Consider the following 9,143-nt stretch of genomic DNA (forward strand, 5'->3'; position numbering starts at 1 on the left):
AGCCCTTGTACATATTGTACATAAACGTCCTTTGACTCACCGTCGCCTCGACCGCTTCTTCGCTCAGCTCTGCGCAACAGTGTCAGCAGGCTGAGATGCTCCAGTCCCAGCAGTGGTGACCAGGATCGGGTGGTGGTGGTGAAAGCTTTTTTTTTTCTGTGAAAGAGTTTGGGAGCCACAGAGTGGCCCTGCTACATGGTCGGCGTCCCTAGTCCGGGACACCGCATGACGAGGACCCGTCTCGCACCCGTTTCACCAGAGCCCTTTGGGACTCAAGCGAGGAGCAGTTGAGGAGGGCAGTCTCCCATGCCTCTCTGGAAGGGGTAGGGAAAGGGGGGATTTTGAGTACACGCCCGCACCATGTGGAAGATATCACAGGTCTCCCCACAGTGCGGGCATCGCCCATCCGTGTTAGGATCGTAATGTTTTATGATTGCAGCACAGGCAGGCGCCTTAAAGTTCGCTCCTCCGTCTTACTCAGCCCCTTTGCAGGGGCAGGGAAAAGGCGGCGGTTGTCGCTATAATGCGTTATTATTTCCCTGAATTGCAGCAGCGGCTGGTTGGTCTCCGAGCCAGAAGAGCTGGGATGAGGAGCCCGGTGAGCAAGCGCTCGGGCAGCCGCGTCAGCGGCTCATTCCTCACTCATTCCTCGTAAGCCCTGGTGGCCAGGAGCCCAAATGATTCTTTTGGGTGTTGGATCAGTGGCAGTCCGTCTTAGAATACAAGCAGCTAAGGGGGAGATCTCCCCTGCCAAGTAATGATCACATGCTTTTCGGGAGTCCGTGATAATGATTCTCGAATTGGCGTGGGCGGCAGCAAGCGCTATCGCTACTTCCTCGGCTCGCACTGAATTCGGGGCTCGAAAGGAGAGTCCACCAACGTGCATTTCCTGGTGAACGACAGCGGCCGTGTAAAATCTCGTGGGCGATGGCCCTGCTACGTCTACATATATACACCGGGTCGGGAGCCGTGTTGTCTCTCAAGAGCCCGAGCCCGCGCTTGTCGTCTGTTTTCGTGCATGTCGGTGTCCATGCTACGGGGGAGAGGGGGGGACCCAGAGCATATATGCGGAGCGTGTCCCAGTACTGTAGCGCCATATATGGCGCTACAGTACTGGATTACGCTCCGCCTCCTCTGGAGTGCAGTCGTGTTGGATGTGTAAGCGGTTTAGCAGGCGGCGTCCAGGGGCCGTCTGCATGAGCCGCGTGTATTGGTTCACGAGGTGGGCCTCCCGCAGCTCCTGGTAGGAGTTTAGCACCCCCAGTGCCTTGAGTTTCGCATTAGAGGTAGCCACCGGGAGATCCAGGGCTCGCTTAGTTGCCTTGCGGATGATGGCGTCTATTCGCCCCTCGTCTTGCTTAGTAGTGCGGAGATATAGCATGACGTATAGGATCCGGCTAGTCACGAAGGCATAGACGAGCCGAAGCGCGTCTCTGCCCCGCAGACTGCCCCGCTTGTTGGAAACGCGGCGGATCATGCGCCCTACCTGTTCGCCTACTCTCTCGAGTTTCACAATAGTGGAGTCCGGTCTGAGTCTATGGTGAATGAAAAGGCCCAGAATACGGAACTCCTCCACTTCTCTAATAGGATCTCCAGACAGAGAGATGTGCATTGCTGTCCTATCCTTTGGGTTCGCTCTGACATGCAGAAGCTCCGATTTCGCTGGAGCACATTGGAGCCCACAGTCAATAATATACGCATCGACTATGGAAGCGGCCTCCTGAAGGCGGTCCTCCTTGTCCCCAAGGCTCCCCTCAGTGGTCCAAATTGTAATGTCATCTGCATATAACGCGTGTTGAATGCCTTCCACACGGGCCAGTTGGCTTGGGAGGCGCATCATAGCTATGTTGAACAGGATCGGTGATAACACCGCGTCCTGAGGGATACCCCGTGTTCCCATCATGTAAGGGCCGTATTCATCGTCCTCAATCCGAAGAAAGGCCTTTTCGATTAGTCAAGAAATCTCTTACATACTCGTAGGCCCTAGCCCCACAATCGGTAGAACTCAACTTCGCCACAGGCTCGTGAGGCTCAGACGCAACAGGGTTTAACGTCCCAAAGCGACACAGGCTATGAGGTACCCTGTAGTTGAGGGCTCTGGAAATTTCAACCAGCTGGGGTTCTTTAACGTACACTGACATTGCGCAGTATACGTGCCTCTAGAATTTCGCCTCGGAATTATACAGCCGCGGCCGGGATCAAACCCGCGTCTTTCGGGTCAGGTGGTGGTGAAATTTTTTTTTATCTAATTCAAGGCCTAAAAAAACGAAAAGTATGCAGCACATGGAGGAAAAAAACTGCAGCAGCACTGCGGGCGGCCTTCAGGCTGTCGGTTGTGGCGTCCAGGCCGTGCCTAGTCGTGACGTCCTCTGACAACGTCACCAGCCGAAGTTGGAGATTCGGCTCGGTGCTGGACAAAGCAGCCTCCCACTGCTGCGGACTGTTTAGGTGCAAAGAGGCAGGGGGCAAGTGTGCTGGGCAGGAGAATAGAATATGAGCGTAGTCGGTTCTTGGGCTGTCACATAAGCGGCACGCAGGGCAGGGACGCACTACGGCTCGCCAAGGCCTTGGTGATCACCCGGATTCCCCACGCCGTGCCGTACCTACCCACCACCAAACAAGAAGACGAGCGCATTGACGCCATCATCATGAAGGCAACAAAGCGAGCGCTGGGCCTCCCGGTGGCTACTGTTGTAACCGTACTTCGGACCACGTGGGCCCGATCAAGCCGCTACCGTGAACATTCATCGAGGCCTGCTGTTGTAACCGTAATTCGGACCACGTGGGCCCGATCAAGCCGCTATCGTGAACATTCATCGAGGCCTGCTGTTGTAGCCGTACTTCGGACCACGTGGCCCGATCAAACAGCTACCGTGAACAATCACCAAGGTCGACAACCCCGCGACGACCATGGGAAGTGGGATGTTTGGAATGCCCCTCCGAGCCTCAGCGGATTAGTGTAGCAAGAATGTCGAGGGCCATTGTCAGCAGAAACCCCAGCGACCACAGCGGAGATGACCACTATAGCGGCGACGAAGGCAGGCGAGGCCCAGGAGCTTTTGTCCGAGCAACCACCGTGAATGCGGAGGCGACTTGGCGGCGCCGGTCACGCTGGCGGATAATTGAAGAATTCTGTGTCCCCGACTCGCGTTCTGGGAAATCGGCGGGGAGGCAAGTTCATTCCCCTGCTGGAAGACTTCGGGAGGTTCCTTTCCCGCTGGGCTGGTTGAGTCAGCATTCTCCCCCTCTCATCGACCCAGCTGCGTTAGAGTGGAAAAGCTCGCACCTGCCCAGCCGTGGGTGGTGACAAGAACGTCCCCTTCGGTCCATCGGATTGGACAGTGCTCGTCGACCATTATTCCCCAGCCAGGGATCTGGGGAAACCGGACGATATTTAACTCGGCCGTGAGTGTGGCCGGGAAGCCTGCTAGCTCCAGTCGACTACGGTTGACGAAGACGTTCCCCTTCCACTGAGAGCCATTCTCAGTCCCGCTCTATGTAAATAATGTAAATATGTGAATACAGTTTTTTCCTTCACTTCCCCTACTCCCCGTCTCCGGCCCACGTTTCCTTCCTCCTTCGGCACAGCGGCGGTGATCCTGGACACGATGCCTGGCGGGACACGCTTCTAGCATCGACAAATATATCAACTGGTTGGCAGCGGCGGGATCTTCCACGCTTGGTCCTGGCTTCAGCAGTGGTGAGCGCTTGACTTTCCTTAAGAATCTGCCAGGCTTGATAACTCTGTAAATTTATCACTACCTGTAGATTGTTTTTCTGCACGTGCTCGCTTAAGCATTTCACGTAGCAGCTTGTATTGAAAGTCCTCGTTCGGAAGTTGCCATGGATTTGAGCAAGCTAAAGAAGCCAGAGTTGATGTTGCTGTGTGAAAAGCTGGGTATTGAGGCCAGGAAAAGTCACAGAAAGCCGCAGCTGATTGAGGCTATTAAGGAATGTGGTGCTAAGGAGGGAGACAAAATTTTGGAGACCTGGGAAGTCATTCAGGAGGGAATCAGGAACGCTAAGGAGGAGGCCGACAGGGTTGAAAAAGAGCGCAAGGAGGAGTCCGACAGGGTTGAAAAAGAACGCCTTTACCGCAAGGAAGCCGCTAAGAAGGAGGCCGACAGGATTGAAAAAGAGCGCAAGGAGAAGGCCGACAGGGTTGAAATAGAATGGCAGGAGCAATGCCGTAAGAGACGCGCTGAGCTCGAGGAACTACGTAAACGAGAGCAGCAGGAGCTCATACGTACGGCTCAATTTCTCAGACGAAAAAGGGCCCGAGATCGGTTGCGGACTTTTCAGAGGGGCGAGAGCTTCAGAACGTTCCTTGCGAATTTTGAACAGGTATGTGCGGAGGAGGAACTAGATCAGGGCGAATGGTCAATGATGTTGTTGGCTATCCTCCCTTGTGATGTCGCTGCCGTATTAGCGCGACTGTCCGATGAGGATGCCCGCAACTACGACAAAGCCAAAAGTGCCCTCTTCCGATACTTCGGAATTCGTGTACAGACCTATCTAAAAGCCGAAGTGATAGCAGCGGGCAGCGCTCCCATCAGTGCGTCAGTGACCAGCCAAAGAGCCTCGCTTGGTCAGCTACGCACAATTTAACTGCTCAGAAGAACAGTGGCAGTCGGGAAGTTGAAGCGATAATCTGCGGCACAGAGCGTCGTTGTCAGTCACCTGACAGCGACTGTGGCGCTCCAAGCCAGAGCGCGGCGTTAGCTGAAAAGCGCGATGCCGCGCAGATTTCCCTTTCAACCCAGAAAGACTTAGGCGCAGCGCAAAAATGTCATCCTCCAGAAAGCAGTCGCGCGCTGAAGGAGGCAACTGCAAGTTCTATTGTAAGCCAGGAATGCGCCTCAGCGCTGCCTCGAAACAACGCTCAGTTCAACGATGAGGGAACGACAGCCGCTCGCGACCAAACACCCGAAAATGAGTCATGCTCCACTGAAACCAGCGTGTCTTTGTCCATTGCCCGCGTCGCGATCGAGAGCCCGCTCGAGGTGCGTCTGACCGAGGCAGCCGTCTCCCAAAACCTGCCTAAGCAGCATCCCTCGATTTTCCCTAATCGCTTGGATATGCTGCCCCAAGAAAAAGGCCTTTGTTTTGGAGATAACGCTGCGAAGGTCCTTACCATTTCGAAGGCTCGTGAGGTCGCGGCGCCAGCAGAGCACGTGGTTGAAGAGGGCAAACCTGAACCTGTAAGCCCGAAGCCTATAAATTCACACAGTGGTGAGCCAGAGCCGGCTCTAGTAAAGACTGGCGATGAAACGGACGCCGGCGACTTAAACTGTGACGGCTCCGCGTTACCTAACGGCGAGCCAGCCCAGGACTTACTCACTTCTAGCACAGGGGTTAAGAGCACCGAAAGTAGTGCAAGCTATAGTGAGTCTTCCGAATCAGGCGCAAGTGATGACCTGGAGCTAGGTGAGGAATTGAATTCCAATCTTGTGTTACCCCACTCGGATGGCTTTCTCGAACTCCTTCGTGTGGACAGAGAAACGTTCACCGCTGAGCAAGAGAAAGACCAATCTCTAAGCAAGTTGAGTCCCCAAAGTGACATAGGTGTGTCACGGGAGAAAATACCTTTCCAGCTCCGTTCTGGCCTGCTGTACCGCCAGTATAAGGATAGGAAGGGTATCCAACACGACCAACTTACTGCCCGCGTCGCGATCGAGAGCCCGCTCGAGCTGCGTCTGACCGAGGCAGCCGTCTCCCAAGACCTGCCTATGCAGCATCCCTCGATTTTCCCAAATCGCTTGGATATGCTGCCCAAAGAAAAGGGCCTTAGTCTTGGAGATAACGCTGCGCAGGTCCTCACCGGTTCGAAGGCTCGAGAATTCGCAGCGCCAGCAGAGCACGCGGGTGAAGAGGGCAAACGTGGCCCTGTAACCTTTATAAACTCTCACGGTAGTGAGCCAGAGCAGGCTGGATCACAAATAGGAAATGAGGCGAACGCCGACGACTTAACCTGTGACGGTTCCGCGATGGCTAGTGACGCGCCCCGCAAACCAACAGCGAGGGTTTCCACAGAGCGGCAGCGCATAGAGGTGGCCAAACGGGGAATGTTAATGAAGGGGAAAGTGCGCCTCATGTTGACTGCTGCACAGAAAACCGGACAACCGGTTACCCGCCCCAATTTGGCACCTCAGCGCTCAAGAGTTCGCACGCGCCGCTTGAAGGGAACACAAGCTAAGGGGACGCAACGCGCGAACCCAATCCGAGAAAGGCAGATTCGCTGGCACGGCATTCGCACTCGTTCGCTCCCTTCTCGCGTTCTGCTTTCTGAGCGTCAGCTAAACTTCAGAACCGCGAGACTTGGACGAAGAACAGTGCAGGGTCCCAAGCGGAAGTTTCTAGCCTTGTGTAATTTTGCACCTGCTAGAGTAGCTATCGGACCGCGGCCGCGCAGGGGGCGGCTGAAAAATAGGAACCAGTAAATTCCTTGAGTCGCAACGCTGTTTGTAGACGGATTCGAGGAATAATCCCGTCTTGAGTTGAATGCTTATTTCTTTTGTTCATTTAACTCTCCTGTACAGAAATGCAAGCTGAAATTCCTAGCATTATGCAATGTCTCATCTGCTAAAGCAGCGGTCGGACCGCGGCCGCGCAAGGGGCAGATACGACGCATAATCTCATATTGAGTTTAATGCTTGTTTTTGTCTTTTGTTCATTACACTCTCCTATGCGAAATGAGAGTGAAATTTTGGAGCTTGGCATTGCGGGACTCAGTTTACATGCGTTGCAGTAAAGTGCGAGGTAATGGAAACGCTGATGGCCTCAGCCGAAGCTTTCCCGTGTAATGCCCTTTCATGACTCCCCAGACGTTATTCCGCTATGCAAATTTGTATTGTTCTTTTGCTTTAGCGAGAATCATTTTTGTCTGTTTGTATGTGTGTTCAGCAGCTCCACCTTCCCTTTGTGCTCTCACGGGCGGTGGCTTTCTGTGACATACACCGTGCTACGGCACCCCCCCAAAATTTTAGAAAATTTTTCCCTTTTGACTAATCAAGCTCTGTGTATTCTGGTTTGGTCAAACTTGGAAACTTTCGGAGGAGGACGTAAATTTCACGCGACAGCTCATTTTTTCTAAACAGACTTTGTCGACCGAAAACAGCTTGGGAGTTCTTAAAGTCGGTTTGGCGCTTTCTGCTGGTTGGGCTGTGTACCTTGCTGGTTGAGCTCGTTACAGCTGTCAACGAAGCAGGAAGAACCTTTGGGCCCAGCTGTGACCAAAAGCCGAACGGACACAACTCCAGGTCTCTGCGCGCAGCAGCGTTGGCTGCAACCACTACGAGACCTCTTCGGGCGGCGGACGTGCTGTTGTAACCGTACTTCGGACCACGTGGGCCCGATCAAGCCGCTACCGTGAACATTCATCGAGGCCTGCTGTTGTAACCGTAATTCGGACCACGTGGGCCCGATCAAGCCGCTATCGTGAACATTCATCGAGGCCTGCTGTTGTAGCCGTACTTCGGACCACGTGGCCCGATCAAACAGCTACCGTGAACAATCACCAAGGTCGACAACCCCGCGACGACCATGGGAAGTGGGATGTTTGGAATGCCCCTCCGAGCCTCAGCGGATTAGTGTAGCAAGAATGTCGAGGGCCATTGTCAGCAGAAACCCCAGCGACCACAGCGGAGATGACCACTATAGCGGCGACGAAGGCAGGCGAGGCCCAGGAGCTTTTGTCCGAGCAACCACCGTGAATGCGGAGGCGACTTGGCGGCGCCGGTCACGCTGGCGGATAATTGAAGAATTCTGTGTCCCCGACTCGCGTTCTGGGAAATCGGCGGGGAGGCAAGTTCATTCCCCTGCTGGAAGACTTCGGGAGGTTCCTTTCCCGCTGGGCTGGTTGAGTCAGCATTCTCCCCCTCTCATCGACCCAGCTGCGTTAGAGTGGAAAAGCTCGCACCTGCCCAGCCGTGGGTGGTGACAAGAACGTCCCCTTCGGTCCATCGGATTGGACAGTGCTCGTCGACCATTATTCCCCAGCCAGGGATCTGGGGAAACCGGACGATATTTAACTCGGCCGTGAGTGTGGCCGGGAAGCCTGCTAGCTCCAGTCGACTACGGTTGACGAAGACGTTCCCCTTCCACTGAGAGCCATTCTCAGTCCCGCTCTATGTAAATAATGTAAATATGTGAATACAGTTTTTTCCTTCACTTCCCCTACTCCCCGTCTCCGGCCCACGTTTCCTTCCTCCTTCGGCACAGCGGCGGTGATCCTGGACACGATGCCTGGCGGGACACGCTTCTAGCATCGACAAATATATCACTACCTCCAACGCCAGACTGAACGTGTTTGGAGGTGGTAAACTCCTATGAGGAGTTGCGGGAGGCCCACCTCGTGAACCAATATACGCGGATATCGCAGACGGTTCCTGGGCGCCGCCTGCTAAACCGCTTACACATCCAACACACATGCATACCAGAGGGGACGGAGAACATCCCAGTGCTGTGGCGCCACATGCTCTGGGTCGCTCCGCTCCCGCGTAACATGGACATGGCTTCACATGAAGGCAGACGACAAGGGCGGGTTCGCACGCTTGAGAGGCAATACCTAAAGATCTAAAGAGGGCGTCTACGACGTGGACACCACAGGGCCGTCGCCCGCGAGGTTCTATACACGGCTGCCATGGGCGTCCGGAGGGGGGGGGGGGGGGCAAGGGGGGGCGGCTGCACCCCCCTGGAAAATCACTCACTCGAACCGTGAGTGATGGCCGCACGCCAGGGGCGGTGTTGCGCTCAGCCAAAAGGGTAAAAGCAGCCCCGCTTCCACGCTTTGGGTCACATCTGCGAAATGCCGCGTCCGGGCGCGCGTCTTTACGCCGTTTTCAAACCACACCATCGTTAGCTCTGTTGAAGGGCGACCTGTTGCAGACAGACAGCGGCACCGGCGAGCATGTGTTTCGAGCCGCCTTGAGATGGGTGTCTGTTTCTTTGATCTCTAGACAGATAGCGACACGGAGGCAGACAGTGCACAGGGCATCTTGTTTTTGCCTTCGTTACGCCGGCCACCGATGAACTCTTCAGGAGGGAAGGACAAATCAGCCGTGTCCACCCCGCTTTGTCGGGCTGCTCAGGGGCAAGCGGGCGATGAGTTGGCGCCGCCGCTCGCTGTCTCCTCCGATCCACGG

At 55.0% G+C, this 9,143-nt stretch overlaps 1 pseudogene; it reads right to left on the reverse strand.

Annotated features, from left to right (window-relative positions):
• Positions 1 to 208: 208 nt before the first annotated feature.
• LOC149339130 (uncharacterized) lies at positions 209 to 1,903 on the reverse strand (annotated as a pseudogene).
• Between the last annotated feature and the right edge of the window lie 7,240 nt (positions 1,904 to 9,143).

Source organism: Amblyomma mixtum, chromosome 6 (genome assembly GCF_055824585.1).
Source record: "Amblyomma mixtum isolate Tamu chromosome 6, ASM5582458v1, whole genome shotgun sequence".
Taxonomy (NCBI): domain Eukaryota; kingdom Metazoa; phylum Arthropoda; class Arachnida; order Ixodida; family Ixodidae; genus Amblyomma; species Amblyomma mixtum.